At 33.0% G+C, this 23,867-nt stretch overlaps 1 protein-coding gene across 3 annotated transcripts in view; it reads right to left on the minus strand.

The window, feature by feature from the left end:
• Positions 1 to 23,867, minus strand: part of LOC123317113 — a 104,894-nt gene that overhangs the window by 57,937 nt on the left and 23,090 nt on the right. The window contains exon 1 of one of the 3 annotated variants that reach the window (XM_044903494.1): positions 15,414 to 15,723. The exons of the other annotated variants lie outside the window; for them this stretch is intronic. The gene's annotated coding sequence lies outside the window, so the exon portion shown is untranslated. Of the gene's footprint in view, positions 1 to 15,413; positions 15,724 to 23,867 lie in introns of those variants that run through there. 3 annotated transcript variants of the gene reach the window in all.

Below are 23,867 nucleotides of genomic sequence, written 5' to 3' on the forward strand. Positions count from 1 at the left end.
AATTAATAAGCCACTTCAGAAAATAAAATTTCTGCATTGCTTTCGAACATAAAGCTTTGAATGTAACTCGTACATAATTAGGCTTTATGGACTTGCCTAAGTTATTGGCAGAGCGAGCAAAGCGAGCGTGAAGACCTAATTTAAGTACTTGTTACACAAATAGCTATTATAGAACAATAAAAATGAATTTGAGTAACTAGTTTTCATAATTGCTTTTAATTCCACCGAAGTGAAAACGTGTGGAACAATTATCCATCTGGTATATTTTCAACAAAGTATGATCTTCAACAGCAGAGTGTGATAATTATAAAGACATATTTTCTCTACAGGTACAAAGGGTTTGCAATGGTCTCCTTTTTGAGTGGTTAAACTAAAAAACAAGAAAATGTGTCTTGATACTTATTGGGTACATTTCTTCATTTGTGGAAAATAGGAGATTGTTGAAAAAGTAGCAGAGCGGTAGAACAAACAGGACTTTGTGTGGACCCAGGTTTCTTCAATATGAAATCCAATGAAAGTGATGAATGATGATTGTTATCTGTTTCAAATCATCCAAATTAGTATGGGATACTTCAATACTATATGGATCAATTTTGGTAGCTTAAATAAGTTTTCAATGTCTATAATTGATGATAAATCTTTCACAATTTGTTGGAAATAAATAAGTAGGCCTACATTTTAGGTTGTCCTCCACTTATGAAAATTGAATGTATTCATAATCATCATTGAGTATATTCTGTTTAATTATTGTTCAAGCTGATATTTTGTTGGCGTCTACGGCCATTTAAGGAAGTTATTATTTGCCCATGTATGTCTTATGTCGATTCCATAATTGCCACATTGATTTACATGTTATGTACAGAAGCATTCATCTCATAATGAAATATCGAGGTGATTTAAAAGGCGGTATCCAGCACAAAGACCTCCTGCAAGGAAAGATCAAAGTAAATATTACATCACATGCGAATTTCGCTTCTATGTGCGAATAAACATTAATTTTCAGTCATTGAAATTTATAAATCGAATTTGTTGAATAATTGATGATCGAACAGATCACAAGATTTATTGTTTCGTAATAGCATATGAATAATGGAAATGTCAGAAATATCTCGATGACTATGAGTTCTTTTTCCATTTACAATATTCTCCTCAAATAATTATCCAAATTACTATACTTAATATTTTATAGTGACGCTGAGTGATAGTTTGAGTTTGAAGCTTAGATAATATTAAGTATTTCACCCTTGTAGGGAAATGTTTCAAGAGCAAACAAATTATCAATAGGCATATTTGTGATATGGAAATAGGAATATTCTGCCACTCAAAGATTATAGAGCAGAAATACAGGAAACATCCTCATTTCTCCTGTACTAAAAACCGACTACATTTTGGTCTGTGTTTGCCACATTTGACAATGAGATGGAGATGGTACTGTCAATACAGAAACGCTGTTTTAACAGATTTTTTGTTTTATAATTGGAGGGCGCGAAATTTGAATTCTATTCCTTGTATTGAATTGCAATGTGTTTGTTGAGACCAGAAAACAAACATCATGATTTGGAATCCGTTCATATCAATAAAATACGGATTTGCTATATATTTTATTTGATATTAATAAAAAACTATGACCGAATGGACAACGAAAAGAGCTTTGAATATAAAACAGAAAGTTATATGGTGATTCGTTATACGCCCTGAGAAGAAAAATCAATGAAGGACCTAGTCACGGTTTTAATACTAACATTTTCGTTTTCCTTAGTAGAGTAAAAATCTTAATTTCGGAAAATCCATTTTATTTGATCCACATTTATTTACCATGCAATAATTTTCGAAAGGCATTATGGGGTTTTCACAAAGCAAATAGACAAACAAATTCAATAATAAGCAACTAAAAGATCTTAGATTAAAAATAAGCGGTCTGTGAACCACTTTGATCAAAATGGCCATCTGAAATCTTACAGAATTTCATATGTTTCTGCGAATGGCACTAGAATTAATATTTTAACCAGTCTTTGTTTCTCAGTATCACATTTGAAACACTAGATGATGCTCACATCACTTCGCTTAATTCTCATCTTCTTAAGTCTATAATCTTTGCTGTCACTATGACAGTTTTCAAACCTAACATTCTTGAAGCTCACGATAAATTTTTTCCTTTCTGGAATTAGTCAAACTGAACAGCTCAAACAGATTTTTTCAACATCCCAGTTCTGTAGACACATATTTGAATTTCAGGAAAAGTAAACAAAAAACCAATCTACCGATGCAGCACAAAAATTGACCTTACTCAACACTCGTAAAGCATGATGAATATCTTAAGCATTCCGATTTATTTATAGTTGTTCCCATTTCATTATCACTTTGTATATCATGCAGGATTGCGGTCGCAAGCTTCAAAGTTTTGTAGTTATTAAATTCCTGACAGGCATAAATGTTTCTAACAGTTCATTCCTGCAAAAATGAGATAACAGCTAAGTACACCCATGAAATCTAGATTGAGTGCAATTCCTGTTTATTCATATTCATGTTTTAAGCGATAAAGCATCTTGGTCATAAATACCGAATGCTAGAGTATCAAACTCTTTGCATTCGTAATAAGCATCAATCTGCCAAGATTAACTTTTATGGGTCAATATGGAAACAATAATCAATATCTTCTATGGATGACGGTAGTGATTATTTTATATGGGTTAGTGATGCAGTGGGCATTTTCTCTGTATGGATTACTGAAGTATTCCATTCAACATCTCAATAAATATTAAATAATATTGAGTGTTTGTCAGGGGGGGCTTATCATGTAGGCAAAAACTAATGAAGTTTCAAAAATTTTCACAAGGACAGGAAGCATTTATTTTCATGCATATATTCAACAGGTAAATAAAAATCTTATAGAGGCTCTCAAATATTTGTTTAGTTTACGTGATGAAAACAAGGTGTCCAGCTGTAACGTTCATATATTTTTGGCGTTTATTCTGAAAGTAAAAATATGTAGAAAACTTTATATCAATTCAGATCCTGAAATGCGTAGTAGCGGCTTTCATGAAATTTTAATCAAATATACAGAGTGAGTCGTACACTCGTACAAATATTTTTACAGTTGATTTTTGAGGTCAAAAGAAAAGTGTTTTTTCCTTTACCATTTTTCCGAATCGGCGCAGGTTCAAAACTATAAAAACATGTTATTTTTATCTGTTTGAGGAGTATTTACAAGGTGTGTCTTTAATTTGTACAAAATTTTAATTATAGATTCTTGCGGTCAGAAGAAACACTTTTTTATTATACCATTTTTCCCAATTCTGCCCTGATAAGAATATATAGCCATTTTAAGTTTCCATAATAAACTGTGTCACCCCACCACAAAATTCCCTTCAGAATGAGTAGCTAAATCTATGGCACTACACATCTGTGGATCTTTTAAACAGAGTTGTATTTAGCCAAAGTACCCAATTTTTTATTTTTCAACATCAAATTACTCTTAAACGACGCATTATACGAGAAAATATGAAGAATATTTTACAAAACGTTCGAATATTCATTAGATTGCGTCCAACTCAGTTTCAAGAGTGGGGTTCTTCGAATTTTCAATATTTTTATACGTAATGGTCATAATCAAAAAACTGGAAGACGTAGGTAATATTCATCACATAAATGAAAAACTATATTTCGGAATTCATTTCATTCGATGAAACCGTTTGTGAGACTGAAAATAACATTTTTCTATGATTTTTCAACAGCCTTTATCTTTTAAACCAATCGGATTCGAAAAAATGGTAAAAAAAAAGTGTTTCTTTCGACCTCAAGAATCTACTGAGTCAAAGACTCAATCTCTATAAAATTTTATTCCATTTTGATAAGGATTAAGATACTTTCTAGAGAATTGTCTATTTTATGAAATGACATGGAAGGTATCGCTTCAATTGATTTTTGCAAGGGTATAATTCGATCCAGGGCAAAATGACGTTTATCCACTCATGCTAATGTTGTTTTTTTTCACTACTGAATAAAAAAGAATTATTTCACTGAATGGATAAATGCCAAATTACCATTGTTATGGTAATTAAATAATTAATTAAATTATGATGGGTTGAATAATTAAAAGTCAAAATGAAATAAAAAAATTATATTTCGTAGCTTTTGTTGAAAATTTGTCCCAAAGAAATCATTTGTGGTACTTTCTCTCTTTGTCATACAAATGATACTTTTCTTATTTCATCCTTCAGTTGAGGTTTGATTGAAAAAATGACTGAATTGTTGGTTTGTAAATTCGTAACTTGTGAAAATAAAATATGAATATTACTTTTATGTGTTTTTCAAATTATGCTAGGAATTGTTCAATTGTATATGACAAAAATTTTAAAACTATGACTATTACATTTCGTCATTTTTCAAATTTGAAAAGATCTTCCGATTGATTACTGAAATTGATAACTTTGACTAATTCAACCAACTTGATATGGAGTATTCACGGTATATTATAAAATTCACTATGAAAAAATTTATATTACCAGTCAAAACACCTGGATAGATACTCCAAAAAGGGACATGCCCAAGTCTTTTCCTTATATAGCTTGGACAAAACTCATTTCAGTAATATCACAAAACATGTCAGACTGAAATACGATATCTGTAACAATCTTGATGCTCATTTAGCTGATGAATGAATGAATTATTGATTACCGAAGAGCGAAGGTGCAAGACAATCACGCAAAATTCATTTTTATTTCAATTAATTGGTTATTGAGTCCAAATTTCTCAGTCCAATAGCTGTATAACAGCTGCACAGCGCTGAATTATCATCTTCAAGAGAAATGTCAGCTGTTTTCAAAGCCTTCTGAGGACTGTAAAAGAAATTATCGATTGTGAAAGAGAAAATAATTTACCAGTATAAGTACTTCAATTTCATGCTCTAAATATCATGAGGAATCAACGAGAAGTTTTCTTTGAGAAACAAGTATTGTCGTAGATTAATGTGAATTTAAAGGACTAAAGTACCTAGTTTTTCTTCTAGCATTACCGTATGGTAAAATAATTTAGTTTTGGTTACTGTGAAAATAAGAACCTAAAACAAGTTCGAGCTAGTGCGTTGTGAAGAACACAGGAAGAATTAGGTGACAATTCGATGAAATGTCATCTTTCGTTGTCAAGCGGTCATTTTATAAATGTATTACTGAAGAGAACCAATACCTCTAAACCATGTTCCGAAAATCCCGATCGATGAAGTCGAATTCCAAAGAATTCCAAAGAATATACTAAATCAAAGGGATATGCAATGAGAAATCTATTAATGCGAAAACAAATACATATATTGTCGAAGATTGACTTCTTGATTCCGTTTGTGTTTTTTTATGTAGATGACATTATTTTATCCATTCCAAAGGATAAGGTTCCACAAGTCCTGCAAGTTTTCAATAGTTTCCATAGCAGCCTCCAATTTACATATGAGTTAGAGAGTGATAACCGAATCCCGTTTCTGGATGTTCTTCTTATTAGAGAGGGCAACAAGATTATCACTGACATTTATAGAAAACCGATATCATCAGGTAGAGTCTTACATTATGACTCAGCGCACTCGAGAATTCAGAAAGTTATGATAATAAAATCGATAAAACACAAAATTCAGAATTTATCGGACGAGTTGTTTCACAAGAAAAATTTCGATGAGCAAACTTTATTTCTGATGAGGAATGGTTACCCGAAAAGTTTGATACATAAAATTTTTTATTCTTCTAATGTTGAACCTCCACCGCACACGTTGAATAATGTTGACGAGTCCCATAATAATGTCAGAGTCTGTAAGTTGATTTATGTACCGAGGTTGTCCGAACAACTCAAACGAATAATGAAAGATAGTACAAATCGTGTTATTTATTACTACAACAAAACTGTTCGGTCTATTTTTTCAAAGCTTAAGGATAGGGATCCGAAGGAGAGATGTTCTGGGGTGGTTTATAAGATCAACTGTAGCGATTGTAGCGTGTGTTATGTCGGGCAAACAGGGCAATATTTGGGCAACAGATCTGCCCAACATGAAAGGGATTGCAAGAATAAAAAAGAATCCACAGCATTATCTGCTCATGCTTCATCATCCAACCACAATTTTGATTTTCGGAATGTTGAAATTTTGGGTCGGGAGAACAACTGGTTTAAACGTTGCTTTAAGGAGATGATTTATATAAAAAAGTTCCCAAACACAGTTAATGCACGTACGGACGTTAGTACGTTGAGTGTGGCATATTCCAACTTGATTCCAAAATGTTGAAAGCCCAGTTAAATATTTGGTCGTTTCGTTACGCCACTGTACAAGTGTCATGTTGTCTCTCGTGTTTCCGTTGTGTTTGTAGATCGTTTTTCTTCCATTCATTTGAATTCTGCGTTTGATGTGTCATGACCCAAAAAAGCAAACATACATCGATGCCTAGATCCGGTAGAACTCATTTTCCCGTTTTATTTTCATTTTTATGACGATTTTCTGTACATGAAAATATTGAAATTTTTAATATTCTGACAGTGAGTATTTTTCCTTTTTTTCCTTGGCCTGTCTTGCTATACAGTTGTCTTGCTCAGTCTGCTTTGATGTTTAATGTTGTTTTCGGTGTTTTTATATTTGTAATTTATTAGATTGATAATTTTAGTAATTTATATGAATATTATGCCATCATATTTTTATATTATCTATGTCACTGTTTATAACATAATTTTCCATTTTTTAGCCTGAAGAAGGCACAATAAAGTGCCGAAACGTCGTGAAAGAATAGTTTCTTGTGTTTGTTCCTTGGACCGATATTTCCCAACTGTAATTATTAATTGGAACGAGATTTTCCTGTTCGTACAAATACATATATTTATTCACGTAAATTCCGATTTGCATATGACTTCTACAACCTTTAATTTCGAACGATAGAAATCGGGTTCACTAAGAGAAACTCAAGAATTTTTTCCGAAATAAATAGAATTGTGGAGGGAAAACTTCGCTTTTGGTTATTTACAACCATTCCGATAATAAGAAATCATCCAGCAATTTGTAATTTCCGTTCCAATTATTGTATTCTACATACTTGGACAACTTTTCAACTCTCGCTTGAGTTATCTCAATTATGCGGTGTCGCCACTTTGTAGGAAAATTAGCCGCTTCGTTTCTTTCGGTTGATTTTTCCTAATAGAAAGAATTGAGTAGATATTTATGCCATGAGGATGGAGACATGTAATCCCAAGGGCTTTAAGCCCGAGGATTCTCAATAAGCCCGAGAACTTCAACATCTTGCAATATAGCCGTGGCGCATTCAAACTTTGATTTCACACCAGTTCGCTTGTTTCGCTGACACAGTAGCATCTTCAGGTGGACTTGGAGGAGCAGCTTACGTTGGTGAAAATCATGAAATTCAGTTCTTACTCATAAATCAATCATGTTTTTTCATTAATTATCGGCCACCACATCAAATCAATAGTATATTTATTTCAATAGAACAGCAAATGGAATGGGACATTTTATGAAATCACTTCTTTCTTATTTTTCTTAAAATTTCAGCTATAGCTTCGATATTTCTGCGCCGATGTTGAATTTTTCACCAGTGGTATGAAGCCATCATCCTTGGCCTCGTCGCAACTGGTATTTTCTTTAAGATCTCCTTGTTAAACAGTGCTTTAATACAGGGAACCGTGTTTCGGTTAGAAATTTAGAAACAATAAGAGCCTTAAAAAGTTCTCCTTTATGTTGGGTGGATTTTTAAATCATTTTCGTCATTTTCTCTATACATTGCCTTGGTAAGTAAATACCGCTATATTTTATGAATTTCCATTTGTCTCGTGAAATTCGTCTGCTTTCGAAAAACAATAGCTGATACTAGGCGTAAACTGCATGAAGGAATACCTACTATATAATAAAAAGTAGTGGCGTGTATATGTATTGTATGATATAAGGAAAACGACAATTTAATTTGAAATTTTCTACAGTTTTTTTATACTCTGAAAGAATCTATAAATGTAATGAGTTCCATTTAGAGGCGTTCAATTTGTATATCGATCGAAATTTATTCTGGGAGGATTCTGCATCTCTTCATAAATTTTTTAGGGTTTTCACGCCCAATCTCTGAAACAAAATCAATTAAAAATGAAATCAACGATTTGCTCCTGCGTAAATTCTTGCACTAATTTGTCAGGAGCAAATGAACTAGAAAAAATTGTTGCCTGACAATGAACTCAAAATAAATAACGTTGAAATTATAATTCTAAGTTGTAACGTTTCAGAGATTGGGAGTGAAAACCCTAAAAAGTTTATGGAGAGGTTCAATTTGTAGTTAACTGAAAATAGCATTTTCTCTTCATTTGTAAGATTTCACCTGAGAGTTTCTCCAACTTTATCCAACAGGGTGTAAGTCAGGGGATCTAGAAGGAAATTCACTACGTTTATAGGATTCCGCTCTTAACCATACTTGTGCACTAATTATGTTCGATAACGCCTTGCAAGAAGGCCAACAAGAAAAATCCGCACTCAATGGTAGATTTAAAACTGTAGCTTTGGAAAACCATATATAATTTTGCTTAAAATTAAGCTAAATTTTTTTCGTATGTCTATGCAAGTCAATGCATTTTAATTTCAAGTTACCAATGATGCAGTTCAGAAGGTATCTGTTATTGTTTCAATGAAAAAAGACGAATTTCTCGATAAAAAAAGAATTTTATGATATAGCGGTATGGTATTATATTTCTATAGCAACGAGAAAATAACGAAAATTTTTCTGAACTCTTAGACAAAAAACTGAAACTTTTCGATTCGATATGTTCACACCCTGTACAACGGGATGAGATTGAAAAACAATACCCTGCGCAAGTTGGGTAAAGATTAAGGGTTGTGCTTACCATGTACCACTGTCGAAAAATCCAATATCAGTGGAGAAATGTCGAAATTATACCTAAATAGAACTATAAGAAAAAAAATTAATTTCAAGCAATGGCGTTATTTTCGTGGCGTTGTATCCGGAAAGTGGCAAAGATGTCCTGAGTTATTGAAATAACAATCTAGGGAGCATCATTTTTTTAAATTCTTCGCCAAAACCAGGAATTTCAGGCCGTCCTGCCGTCACACCTTGTAGCACAAAGGGAGTGAAAAATAATAGGAACAAAGAAGAGTCAACAACATCACCAAAGTAATGTCGAAGTTATAGCACTTTTTTAGCCGTCCCAGTTCATTTACTGCCTAGTATATGAGACGCACTATATCTAAAAATTTTCGGAAAAATTATCCAGAAGCGAAATAGGTAGCAGAATAAAAACTTTTTTACCATTTTCAACTTTTCAAAAGAAGAAAATTATTCAATGAACAGCACATCACTTTCGTTTTCAATAGCACCAATTAGGTACTATGATTCTACGTCAAAAAAATCAGACTTCTATTGATTGGCGATCACTCAAAACACTAAAATGATGATTTTTTTCACTTCAACACGCAATGCGTTTCATAAAGCTTCATATATCCTAATATCACGAAATTTCAATATTTTCAAAAATCCAGTGAAAAACCTTGGTTCGAAATTGCAGGCGGTTTCTCAGTTACAAACTAACTTTTTCATCGCCTACTATTATCTTAGTTTAATTGGCAAATCACTTCCAAGAACAGAAGAAACAATTAGCGAAATAACCCAATCAGTCCGTAACTAATATGATTATGTTTGAATAGATATTAATTATTTTGATCTTTCCCACAGAATTGTAATAATTGTTTTTGTGTGAAGTTATTGTTGAACTCCTTAATAACGGAACGGTTTGTTAGTTCCAGTGTCCGTAAATCAGATCCAAACCATTCCAACAAATTGGAAGGATGTCTGCAGTAATTATTGAATAAATAACCTCAATCTACTGAACTTCAATTTGAAGACTATCACAAATACAGCAACAATGTATTTGCACCCACATCCTTCATTTCTCAATCTGCGCTATTGAATAGGACTATTTCAATCATACTTATTGAGAGAATAGAGTGCATGAAATACTTTTAGGGATCCCAGAAAAATTGAAAGACTTCGCATTTTTCTTCAGTATAGGTACCCAATTCATAAATTTTGGACAGTCAAGAATTTCATTTGTTTATATAACAAGTAAAGGTAGTAGTAAAGGTGAGCTGAAATACCTACACCTTTTTTGAAGACAAAAACCGATAGGTTTTCCAGAGGGTTCGGAACTGAAGGAAGAAAATTTAAATATACAGAGTCAACCACAAAGTTGTGGAAAAGGAGTTGTACTTTTGAATGAACAACCTGCATATTGTTACTAATTTTTATTGTCGACTCAGTTTGAAACATTTTGTATGAGTAATACAGTCATTCTACCCAAATTTTTTAGTTTCCTGACATTCGGCGTTTCAATAATGCTAGTTTATCAACGGAAATGGTTTTAAATAACCAAATACATTTTCGCGATAATTTGTATCATTGCCAATTCGTAAATGGAGTTTTTTTGCTATGTTTCGAAAAATAAGTAAATAATATACCAAAGATGGGAAACGAAGCGACTAAATTGATGTGAGCGTTATCTGTGTGTCAACTGTGTTCTCACGATGACAGGACTGGTTAAAATATTTTGAGTGCCATTTGGAGAAACATATGAAATTTTGTAAGATTTCAGATGGCCATTTTGATTGAAGAGGTTTTGAATGTTTCGATTCTCGTACCGCTTTTTGTTTATCTAGCTCGTTATAGTTGCTGATTATTGAATTTTTTTTGTCTAATTTCTTAGTGAAAACGCCAAAATATCGTCCGAAAATTATTGAATGGTATAGAACTGTGGATCAAATAATTAAATGGTTTTGCGAATTAAGCTTTTCACTCAACTAAGGAATATTGAAGAGTAAGTAATAAAACTCGTAACATGAGAATCGATCATTCATTGATTTTTATTTTCAGTGATTCAAAGTGGATTAAATTTTCAGGGTGTTGAGACAATGACTTCAGCAAACACAACTGACCACACCATGTCCAGTGAGCATTTTTCTGCAAGTCAATTGAGAACTGTTCATCCACGTAAATTGTTGTATGCAGAAAGCATCCCTTGCATGAACGCCCCATTAAGGGTAAATTATGACCTTAATAGGTTCATTCAATGATTCTCAGTTGCTACTGCTTCAATGTATTCAGAAATGCAGAGGTTCTATTGCTTTCGATTTGGAAACCGATTGACTGTCAAATTGTTGTTTGGGAAGTCAGAGTTTTATGTAGCCTGCTGTGACTGTTTTGTTCAATCATTAATCAATTTGTAAATTGCGTAATGAAGAGATCATATCATAAGGAAATCATAAAAAAGGCTTAAGGAAACTATACAGACAGGCTAACATACAGGTTTTGTATCATCTGTGAGGTTTTTTCAATGCTGTTCTGAAAATTTTATAAATAATGCATATTATGTAAATAACCTAAATGTGTATGCCATGATGGTATATTTATTATTGGTTCATATTAATTTCTGATATATGTATATTGTACCCATTCAGCTAAGTTTATTAATTCAAAATAACCTATTGCACAAAAATAACACCATATACATTTGGGTCCTAGTCAAAGCTTTCTTGGTTGTCCAATTTTTGTAAATTTTTCATAAATTGCAGATAAAAATATAGTACATCCAACAGCGTTTTTCAATGATATTAATCGATCCCAAACAATATTCAGATGAAAACTAACATCCTGATCCAAAACAAAACCATACTTTTGTTTTGTCGCTCAGGATGTTTGTTTTCTGGTCTGAACAAAGTCGATATTGAAATTCAATACAAAGAATATAATTCGAATTTCGCGTCCCTCAATTATTATAAAACAGAAAACAGAAAAGTACGTTTTCAGCCCCATTTCATTGCCAAGTGTGTTTTCACCGAGGTTTTCACTGACCAAAATTAAGTCGGTTTTTAGTACTAGACATATGAGGGCGTTTCCTATCTTTCTACTCTATAATCTTTGTAATATACAATAAATATATTGAAAAATAAATTATTTCTTGAAATTTATTTTGTGTTTAGTAATTGATCAATATTTCATGATATCTAACAAACTAATGAATTTAGGTGTAGCTTATGGTTAATTAAAAATGTTTAAATTTCAGTTGACAATCAAAATTAATTATAAGTGTTAGATTGAGAGAAATAATATAACCGTCATTCTCCACAACTCTTTGAGTGATTTTGTATGTATTAAAATTGATCACAGATATGTAGGTTCTTTACATCCCTTCAACTTTTGTATGAGACAGTTCCTGATACGCTTAGTTTTTTTTTCAAAAACTTCGACCGTCCTGGTTATAATTCCTGATTCTGATTTGGTTTGTTTGTTTTCTGCACAGATTGTGGAAAAAGCTTCCATAAGAAGTATGATGAAAGTTTGTTGTTATTTCAATTCTTGAAGGATTGCATGATTCAAAACTGTAGAAAATGTTTCTTCATCTATTTCATGAATTGCGTAACAAATTTGGCAACCACATTTTTATGACCGTATGAAAAACTACTTTCAAGAAGAGGACAATAAATTTTGCATATTTCCACCCCTCGTGAATTTATTCTCGTTTCGATACATTTCAATCAGATAATGGTATTAATTAGTCTCAATTCGAATTCGAAATGCCTCAATTTCACAGAATCTTCCGGGATGGGTATGTGACGAAGTGAGATACAGAGTTTTTATTGGCGGGCAAATTTTTTGTAATCCTGGTTTATTTGTGACTAATTTGCAATTCAGCGACCAGAGTAAGATAGACAACCGAGACGAACTGTAAACGTGAAACAATTTAACACGAGCAAGGTCTTTCCCACTGAATGAAATACTATGAAACCGTGAAGAAGATAATCGCAGTTAATACCAGTAAATTTCGTGATATAATTCCAGAGGAACTGGAAGATTTTGTGGGAGGCAAGTTGGAAGATTAACATCTCATTTCGGTCGCGATTGGAATAAAGCGAGTGAAATTTGGCACAGCTCTACTGTACAATGAAGCTGATGTTCAATTGATATTCATCTTTATCACAATCGAATATTTTATCATTTGAATATTTCGAATAAACAGTTATTGTATCATTACCTTCTTTCCACCTAGTCAATTTGTACACATTATCATCAAAAAACGTCTTCCAACAAACGAAAGCTTACAAGTCTGAAAATTTAAAAAAAAACAATTATACTACTCATTGGAGAGCGCTCGTCAATTTTTCAGCAAAATTATATGTAGATCACTCATCGTCTCTCAAGTTTTGAACATATGGTATTTGAAGAATAAAACTTTGACGATTAGTTCATTAGTAAGGAATAAAGTTTAACGAATTTTTCCAATGAAGAAGTGTACCTCGTTGAGGACGGTGTGTTTTATGCCTTTTAAGCAAGATGTGTTTTTCACATGATAAATATTCCTGGAAAGATTTTATGCGGGATTAATGTTCCTGTCATCACATTATCACCTGTTGGTGCATGATATCTGAACGAATGGTAATTTCTTCAGTGTTCGGCGTATTATTTTTTACATACAATATCTCAGGGAACTCCTTATTTTACTCAACTCAGGTGTTCACTAAGTTTATATCACCTCCACCCACCTGAAGAAGGTATTGGGTAGCAGAATGAGCATGTAGTGGTTGTAGCTAATGTTCTAAAATTTGTAGAGAATTTTGTTTAGGTCATGTCACCAGAACATTCACACAAAAAAATTGTATGCAGGAACTATGCGCAAGAAAATTCTAAATAGTAGATATCTTGAAAACGTCAATCAAATAATGAGAAGGTTGATGGTTCAGACTAAAATGTTGCAGAAGGAGCGATCCCAAATATGCCAGTAAGTAGTTATATGAATGTGTGAAACTGATTTAATCACTTTAATGTTGCAATTTTGCGTTGATCTGCTTACTGGTTACACTCAATACGTCTAGTATAAGTGGTATCTTTCATTTGCCAAGTTGTTGTCTCCAAAAATCGTATACAGGGCGAGTCTTTGAATAGTAGAAATATTTCAACAGTAGATTCTTGAGGTCAAAAGAAACACTTTTTCCAATAACATTTTTTTCCGATTCGGCCCTGATAAAAAGATATAACCATTTTAAATTTTTATAATGAGCTATGCCACCCCAGAAAAAACAAAATTAACTTTAGAATAACACTATACATCTGTGGATCTTTTAAAAAGAATTTGGCAATCAGCCAAAGTACCCAATTTTTCAAATTTCACAGATACTTTTTTTTACAGAAAGTATTCATTGGATAACCTCCAAATATGTTTCAAGGGTTAGGTTCTTTGAATTTTTGATATTTTCATGGTACTTGACGGTCATAACTAGAAAACTGGAGGACTTGGGTGAAATCTTGTATTCGAAAAAGAATCATCAAATAAATGGGAAACTGTATTCCGAAATTTACTTCATTCGATAAAACCGTTTGCGATATAGAACAACAAATAAAAAAATTGTATGGTTTTTCCACAGCCTGTATCCTTTAAACCGAGCCGATTCGAAAAAATTGGTGAAAGCAAAAAGTGTTTTCCTTTTAAATTCAAGAATCTACTGTTGCAAAATTTGTACGAGTCAAAGACTCGCCCTGTATACTGAATTCAAATAATCTGGACTAGGTCTTGTGCAGTTTTTGATCGCCCTTCAGTAGGATTTTCGTGTCTATTTTCGAATGCGAATTGATTATTGTGACGTATTGACTAATGAGTTACACTCAAGCTAGTGAAATATACAATGAGTTGAAAAAAAAATTCGGCATGTATCTTATGTACCTACTGTACAACTTTTCGGAAGGCGGTTCTGTAAATCGACATTTAACTGCCATTTTTTTGGACACTCAATAAGAAGTGCCTTCATTTTAGTTGAACCGTTAATTTCGTTCAGGAGATTCACATCCAGTTTCATTATCAAATTTCAGGTCATTTCAAGCTTAAAGCTTCCTTTAGTATCATTTTAAGTAGGGTTGACGGAAGATTTAAAATTAAAGGGACTTTAAGTTGATTATAAAACTGGCCATTAGTGAATTTCATTAACATTCAAATTATATAATGAGCAATATAGTAGTCAAAAAAACTATAAGTTTTTTTCTGATGATTCTTAATCTTTCATGAAAATGTTTCCCATCTTATCCATGACACCCTGTATAAGATCTGTCAATGCAACTGCCTTTGATTTAAGGGTTGATCTTTTGTTTATTGACGAAATGGAAAACCCACCCAATCAATTTGTATGAGATGTGTTCTGTTTTCTATTCATTTCTCTAGATATGTTTGGCAATAAGTCCACAATATTCCAGTACAACTCGATTCATTTCATGGTCAGTTTGGCATATGAATATAAATAAACTTTCCTTGAAACTCAAGGAGATCTAAAAGCTAAAATCGATTTTATGAGTTGAAGATCAAATATAAACCCCAACCACTTCCACCAAAACAATCCATCGATCTACCTTAGTCGAACTCAAGTGACTCCTGAAGATCACATAGATAGCATCGTGATAAAAACCCGATATGGTCGCATCTACATGCCGTGCCGTGCGATGGATAGGAGCTTCGGCCAAACTTCAAAGCACAATGTCGGGGTCAACACACGATACTGCGTACGAATTGCTATCACAGAACAACACGCGTTCGATTCCGTGAACCGGCCTTAGCGATGGAGGCAAAACGACTAAATATTCTCTCTTCAACCTGCCGGTACTTCTTTCTTCTTGGCACGTTACTCGGACGATCGCTCGACCGGGGATAAGGACTGTGTGTGACCGCTAATCCTGGTGCGACCATTGGAGCTTTGTGGATGAAGACGAACTGGAGTTTAAATGCCTTCGTGTTCTCTGGATGCGTCCAAATGATCTTGTCTTGAAGGTATTCATTCGGTTCGTTGAAACATTGCCAGTTTCACACTGAAAATAATCTTTTTCTTGTGCAAGAAGTAGGGCTATTTTGCCTTGTCAACAAAGAAATAATTAAGGTCTGCCCTAGATGTCGGGAACAGTCAAAGAGACTCTACCAAGTCTTTAATTGTACAAGTCACGTCAAGAACAATATAGATTCAGATTAATCCTCGCCTATAAAAAAATTAAATAGGACCCTAGGCTAAAAGTGCTCTATGATTTGAATCAATGTCACAACACACACATGGTGCTCTATGATAGGTGTCCATTTCTTTTTAATCAGGTGGATAACTTGTGCCTTCAAATCAGAATCACCGACATACAAATGTTGACTGGTTCGTCAGAGGAACTGAACAGTATCAGTCTTGGATGGTATTTGAAGGTATTTCCCTTTCAACAGAGAAATACTCATCCAAACATTTGCCCAACATTAGCTAACATACTCCGGAAACTTCAGTTTACCTATGGGTATGGGTGTTCAGATTTAATGTAGCTTCCGTTAGAAAAAAACTTCGTCAGTGAATAAGATGATCGAGGCATAAGATGAGAATGGGGAGCTGATCTGATCATTTTGGTATGGATCTATCGGTTCCAAAATGTGGCCACATTTGGGTTATTTGAACTTCTTCTACAGGAATACTCTTTCAAAACAAGATCAGGCACAATTTACACTGTTGGAATCAGGATAATTCTGGGTATTCACATTTAATGAAGCTGCCGTTAGAAAAAAAAAATAGACAGAGTTCAATACTTCGTCAGCCAATGAGATTATTAAGGCATTAGGTGAAACCTGATGAGGAGCTTATCCGACCATTTGGCTGCGTACCTATCAGGTCCTGGCGTAGCCACATTTGGGTTATTTGAACTTCTTCTATAGTGGTGCTCTTCCAAAACAAGATCAGGCACAATTTACATTATCGCAATAAGCATGATCCTTTTTAAAATCCACACCCAGTATTCCAGTATTGTTTGAAAGTACCCATACCATCATAATCTATAGACGGAGGTGGCTTGCATACAAGCTCAGTTCCAAATTGAACAGATTTCAGCACCATCCAGTCCTAACAAGTATCGAAGACCCACAGAGATGGTAAACACATTATTCAATGGTACCGAACCGTCCACATTTCAAGCTATTCTGGTCCTCTCTGGAGTAAAAATTTCAAAAAGAAGGCATCTCTCCTCCAGCACTTTCCGATCCCGCTAGTAGCTGTCATTTCAAGGATAGTCATTAAATCTGGTTCACCAAAGTACGCGCCTAATAATCCCTATGAATTCAGAGCAAAGATTATAGAGTAGAAAGATAGGAAACGCCCTCATATCTCTAGTACTAAAAACCGACTACATTTTGGTCAGTGAAAACACGCTTGACAATGAGTCAGCTTTGAAAAGGCACTGTCAATCCAGAAAAACTTTTTCAAGAACAGTTTTCCGTTTTAATTGAGGGGCGCGAAATTCGAATTCTATTCCTTGTAATGAATTTCAATATCGACTTTGTCTCGGACTTTGTTTAGATCAGAAAACAAATATCCTGAGCGACAAAACAAAAGTATGGTTTTGTTTTGTCATCAGGATGTTAGTTTTCATCAGAACATTGTTTGGAATCAATTGATATCAATGAAAAACGCTGATGGATGTGCTATATTTTTATTTGCAATTTATGTGAAATTTACAAAAATTTAAATTATGGACAATAAATAAAGCTTTGACTAGGACACAAAAGTAATGATGGATCTGCTATACGTCAAAGGTGTTATTTCTGTGCAATAGGTTGTTTTGAATCAATAAACTTAGTTGAATCTGTAAAATATACATGTATCAGGAATTAATATAAACCAATATTCAATATACCATCAAAGCATACACATCATTTCAGTTCAGTTCAGTTCTTCACATATGAAGAACAGAACCACACTTAAAGAAAAATCTTACAGAGATATACAGACCTGTATTTCTGTATTGTGCTTTTTTATGATTTCCTTATGATATGGTGTCTTTATGACACAATATAGAAATTGATTGATGAATTAGCAGAACACTCACAGCAGGTTTCATAAAACTTTAACTTTCCAAACAACAATTTGACAGTCACTCAGTTCCCAAATCTAAATCAATAAAACCTCTGCATTTCTGGATATATTGAAAGAGTAGCAATTGAGAATATGGAATGGACCTAAAAAGGTCATAATTTCCCCTTAGCCCCTCAGACCGTAGAATATGTACGGAAATGTCAGAGTTGATCTGGGTCCAAGCTTAAAGCGTTTCTTATTAGTGAAACTACACCTTTTCCAGTTGTTATTCAGAAACGATCAATTGAAATTCAGGTTGGTCAAGTTAATTTAATTGCAGAAATCAGTTGTTAATCTGATTTATCATTTTCAATCCAGAAAACGTCTACTGTAATTCAGAAAGTACAAATATTTTTCAAAGTTATGCACAGTGCATCCCAAATTCGGTGTCCCCTAAGGTATTTCTGCAACCGTTGGAGATTAAAAAAAATTCAAGTAATTAAATGGACTTTTTCATGTAAACATCAGAGGTGCTTTTATTTTTTTGATATATGTTAAACTCTGAAAGTTCAGGGTCATTTTGAAATAATATTGCCTTTTAGGGGATACTGTGTATCTCGAGAACATCTTATGATATTTTCAAGATGAAAACTGCCTTGGAGAGATATTTTTACGTTACATTGGCGTGCACTTAAATTTCTCCAAGCTATCATATTCCAGTTATGACCAAACTTATGATTTTTTAAATGGGACACCCTATATTTTATTTCATTATTAAATTGCATATTTTTTCTTATTAAAATTCGGTTTGCGCGATTCAGAGGGTTAAGATTATCAAGTTAAGATTATCAAGTATCATCCAAAATATACAAAATTTCGATCTTGATTTTCCGTCTCTTATGATCAACAATGGCGTTACCTCCTTCTTTTCTTATTTTCATCTAATAATAATTTAAATGTTTCACAAGTGGAAATATAAAAAAAAATTATTTTCTGGGATAAAGGAGATTCACTGACTTCTGTCAATATCACATTTGTCCAAGCAACTTTGATGCTGGGTCTTCAAAGTATAAGATTCAAATTTCAATCATCAAAACATATTTTAAGATACCTAATTTTATATTATATATTATTTAAATCAGAGAAAATTATGTAATTCATTGGTGAAATAAAAGATAGGGTATCCGGTTGAAAAAACTATATATATTTGAGTTATAACTCGAAAACGTAAAAATTTTTCATTTTTTCATGTATGCCAATGATTTCCACGTCAAAATATCTTTCAGAGACAGTTTTCACTTCGAAAGTATCATAAGAATGATGAAATGACCCTGTAATTTTCAAAGTTCAACATATATCAAAAAACTTGAAGGACCTTTGAATTTTTCATGAAAAAATAGCTCTTCTGACTATATACCTGCAACAGTTGCAAAAATATCCTTAGGGGACAGCGAATTTGGGATGCACTGTACATTTTACAACATGATTTTTGTATAACTCATTACAGGGTGATCGATTATAAATGCCCCTCCCCTATTTTTAACTATTTTGTGCCACCCTGTAAAAAAGATCCATACATAAGTATAATAAGTAGGTATATATATAATAAGTATAGTGATCTTATCACCTATTTTCTTATTTCAAATAGGAACCTTATTTTTTATCTGATCTTTTCATTCTCCTGAAAATTTTGAATCTCCTTCATCGTAAGCAGTATCTGTTACACATACCTAATTGAATTGATTTATTTGGGAATTACAATGAATTTGGTTCATTGAGTCTATTTTCAACTCGATTGCGAGAGATTGTGACATTCACTTTGACACATTGGCATCTGTTATTAGCAGATATATATTAAGGTTGAATTAAGTCTTTAAGGTGTTTATTTATGTATAATTATTTTTGCCGCTTAGCGATTGTTTTCTTCATTTTTTTTTGTTCGTTGTTTCCATGCCATTGTAATTTTTAATTTTTTTTTAGTTTACAATATTGGTTGAATTCTCATTTGCATATTTCTAGTCTCGATATAATATTGTTCAATTTTGTTTTTCTTCCTTTTCGTTATTAGCAATGTTGCTTGGTTTCTTTCATTACGCTAGGTTAAGTTATTTTCTGTAACTGGGTATTTACCTGTTGAAGTAAATAACTTATTATTATTACTTATTATTAATTCCTGAAATGAATCTGACTCATATGAACTACAATTGACGGTTTCTGAAATACATGTGACTAAGACTAAACTGAATTTTAAATGACCTCTTCTGAAAATAAAGTAACTAATCTGAATTACATTTGATGTTTTCTGAATTGAAAATTTGACTTATCTGGAATAAAAGCGATTGTTTCTGAATTTCAATTGATTATTCCCTAATAATTACAACTGGAAATGTTACAGTGGAGTGCGAGTGCAAATTTTTATGTCCTCTACAATCTCTCCGAATGATCTTGAGCTACTATAATTCTACCAATGAAATTCGCTGTAATAGAAAATTTAATTGAGTGAATTTTATGGAAACAGAGCAATATCAGGAAAAGAGAGATGAGTTTTCTCAGATAGGTAATTCATGTTATTTCATGCAACCAAAGTGATATTCTTCATAAACACTGTTCTTTCTATTCCTATAGGAAAAGAAACAAATCGGTTCTCTTCCTTTCGTCCTCTTTTCAGTTCTTGCGGAACTTCTGCGTATTTCACATTAGAAACGAAGGAAAATTACTGTCAATTTCAATTGCGATCTTTGCGATTTCCTCGCGTGGCACAAAAAGTGCATAGAGTGGAGTTGAATATTCATGCAAGAACATTGAAAACATAAGTGAACTCAATTGAAGCGTACATCGCACTTTCTAATCATTCGACCATTTATTGTAAACAACCAAATTTTTTGGATTTATGAGAAAATGAGTCTACCCTAATTACTATCCGCTTCCTACGACATGTTCCATGAAGTACTTGCTGTTAGAGCGTCTCATCATTTTTTTATAGAAATGAAAAAGAACCTTGCAGTGGCGCTACAGCAATGAAGGTTACATAGTATAACGTGCGTTCAGAAAGATTCGTCGTCAAGTAGGCTATGGAATTTGAATGTCGATATTTCATGTCTAAACGTAATTCTTAGCTTCTGCTGTACTAAATTTCAGGTGAACTGTCAAGTTAGAAGTTACCATTTTGGATTGTTGTTGAATTAAAATTATCAGGAAATTATGAAGATGGTTTTTATGGACGTGTAAATAGCATTTAGTGTTGGATCCTACTTCAAAATTGGGTAGCAAATAGAAGGAGAGGAGAGGAAATATTCTTTAACGTTCCAGCGACATTCCCAATGTATATTCCAATTTTGCTGAAAGAATACATCTTTCTACTGTTTTGCGATTTTTGAGGGAATAGGTAGGTTCAATGAAAAAAAAAGTAGTGGTCGACCAAAGAAGAAAACCTCAGAGTTATTCAGCAATAATGAAAATATGATGACAGAAGACAGAAGCTCCAAGAAACCCAGAATTTTGAATGAAAGACATCAGTTTTTTTTTCATAAAGATTGACATGATATCAAAAAATTGAAAGATTGATTACCTGTCCTTGTAGCATCCAAAAAAATTTAAGTTCGGTATGCATCAGTCAATGGCAAAATGTCGGACCTATTTTCTCTCATGGAACTTTAACAGTAGAAGGAGAAAGCATCATGCATTTTTATAGCTGAATTGAATTTTGATAGATTGTCCAATATTTATTTTCATGTAATTCAGTAGTTTAGTTTAATCATGGATTTTCAGTAACAACCAAATCAATTCAATATTTATAGAGAATTAATAAACATATTGAGATTCTTACTGTGCATTATTCATATTACTGCAATAGGTAGAACCTTTTTACCGAAAAAAAAACATAATACCACATTCAAGATTAATGTACGTATGAAAATAGAGGAAATCGGTTAAAATTTTTACAAAGAATTTTTCTAACCGCCTCAGATTATTTGGATTCTTGTGATCTGACTCAATGGAAGAAATGCTTCTCGCACTTTGGGCGAAATTAACTTTTTCTTAAAAGTCCCTTTCCACTTTCCTTACAAAATAACGATGTCTAGGTTAATGTCATCATTGTTTACATTTTAGGAAGATGAAACAATTCAAGAAAAGACCTACGTTCGGACACCGAACATCAATGTTTGAAATTCTATAGCCTATTTGACGACGAATTTTTCTGAACGCACATTATTTCACCCACATGATGAGATGGAGTCAGAGATATATAAAATATTTCAATATTCGAGAGATGGACTCCTTAATATTTAGGGTAAAATATCACTTATTTCGAATTTAAAATAACTGTTTGGCTTTTTAGAAAGAACCTAAATTAAGCTTCAATACGTGTCCCCACATTTACAATAATTTTTTCATGAATTTAGAATTTGAACAAAGTTGAATTTTTTCACATAAACAGTTTGTTAACTCCGTTGGTTTCTATAAGATGTTCCACCAAGTGTTGTTCATCAGTGCATTTTTTCACCGTACTGATGATGAAAAACGTGTCTACGGTTAATATAAATAGGAATGAGATATCTTATGATTGAATATGAAACGTGAAAGTATTCGTGAAAAATTATTCAGATAGTCGTAAGGAACAGATTCCGAATCATAACGCCATTATTTGTCAATTTATAGCAATAGTTGATTCTTCTCTTCATCAAATGGTCTCTTGACTAGATGTCTTCAGCATAAACCATATACTTTAATTTTCCTCATGAGGAAAAATCTATTGGCCTTAGATCTGAAGATCGAGGAAGCCATGAAATAGGTGCTCCTCGACATATCTATCGATCAGCATACCGAGTGAAATAATGAGGATAATGAATTAAAAATTGTCCAAATTCCTGCAATAATTATTTTAATGAAATATTTTACCTTTTATTGTTGTTGAATGAATATTTTCATATATTAGCTCATTATCATCATATTTCACACCTTCCCTGAGTTTTTCAAGAAAATTCTGACATTTAATATTATTCCACGAAATATCTCATTCTTGTTCCTGTGAATGAATCAAATTTTTCAAACTTTGTCCTAATTCAAAAATCCATAAAAAGAATTGAAGATGTGACAATTTTGAGTGGTTGTACAACGTATTGAAGCTTATTTAAGGTACTTTCTAAGAGCGAAACAGTTATTTGAAATTCAAAATACAAAGTGATATTTTTACCCTGAACACTTTGAATGAGGATTAATGAGTCCGACCCTGGAATATTGAAATAATTGATGTCTCTCTGACTCGACCTCAACATGTGTCAATACCTTTCCAAGTTTCAATTCATTCCGTGGATAAGTTTTGCATTGATGACAGTCTCAGTATTTCCATGAATTTCGAAAAACACTCTGTAGCTTTCTGGGAAAAGCCAGAAATTTATTTTCTTCATTTAGTCGTGCGTACTCAGCTAGACATAGTCTATCTCTGATAAGAGTATGTACAGTTACACCCGGGACACCCTGTAGAAAAAGTTGAACCCATCGTATTCAAGTCAAAACAAAAATGGAAAATTATTCCGAAAGGGATAACGACGAAATCGAATAATTTAACGAATTTTTAATTTTACCATGGGTGGATTGGTTATGAATTCGATCAAAAGCGCAAAAGTCAGTGGTCTCTTCATTTCCTCCAGTTCATTTTTCGCCCAGGTTCTTCGGTATGTTTTTATAAATATTATTGAGATCTCTCTCGCATATTCAATTTCGATCTCCGCCACTGTGCTCCATTATACTTTCCAGAAACCAAGCACAGGAAACAGTGGCCTGATGTTCGATTTCTAATGAAAGATTTCATGTTTGATAACAATTATGGATCGATATTTTTGCGGATTGCAGAAAATGTGGTATCTCCATACTATGGTTGTATTGTAAATTGAAAATTATAGCCCTACTTTGATCGAGTGGATGGGTTAATTGTATTTTGATTGTACGCAAGTGTTGCTCTCTATAATGAATGACATGAAATATGGACACGCTATCTTAT

Source organism: Coccinella septempunctata, chromosome 7, assembly GCF_907165205.1.
Source record: "Coccinella septempunctata chromosome 7, icCocSept1.1, whole genome shotgun sequence".
In the NCBI taxonomy this organism is placed as follows: domain Eukaryota; kingdom Metazoa; phylum Arthropoda; class Insecta; order Coleoptera; family Coccinellidae; genus Coccinella; species Coccinella septempunctata.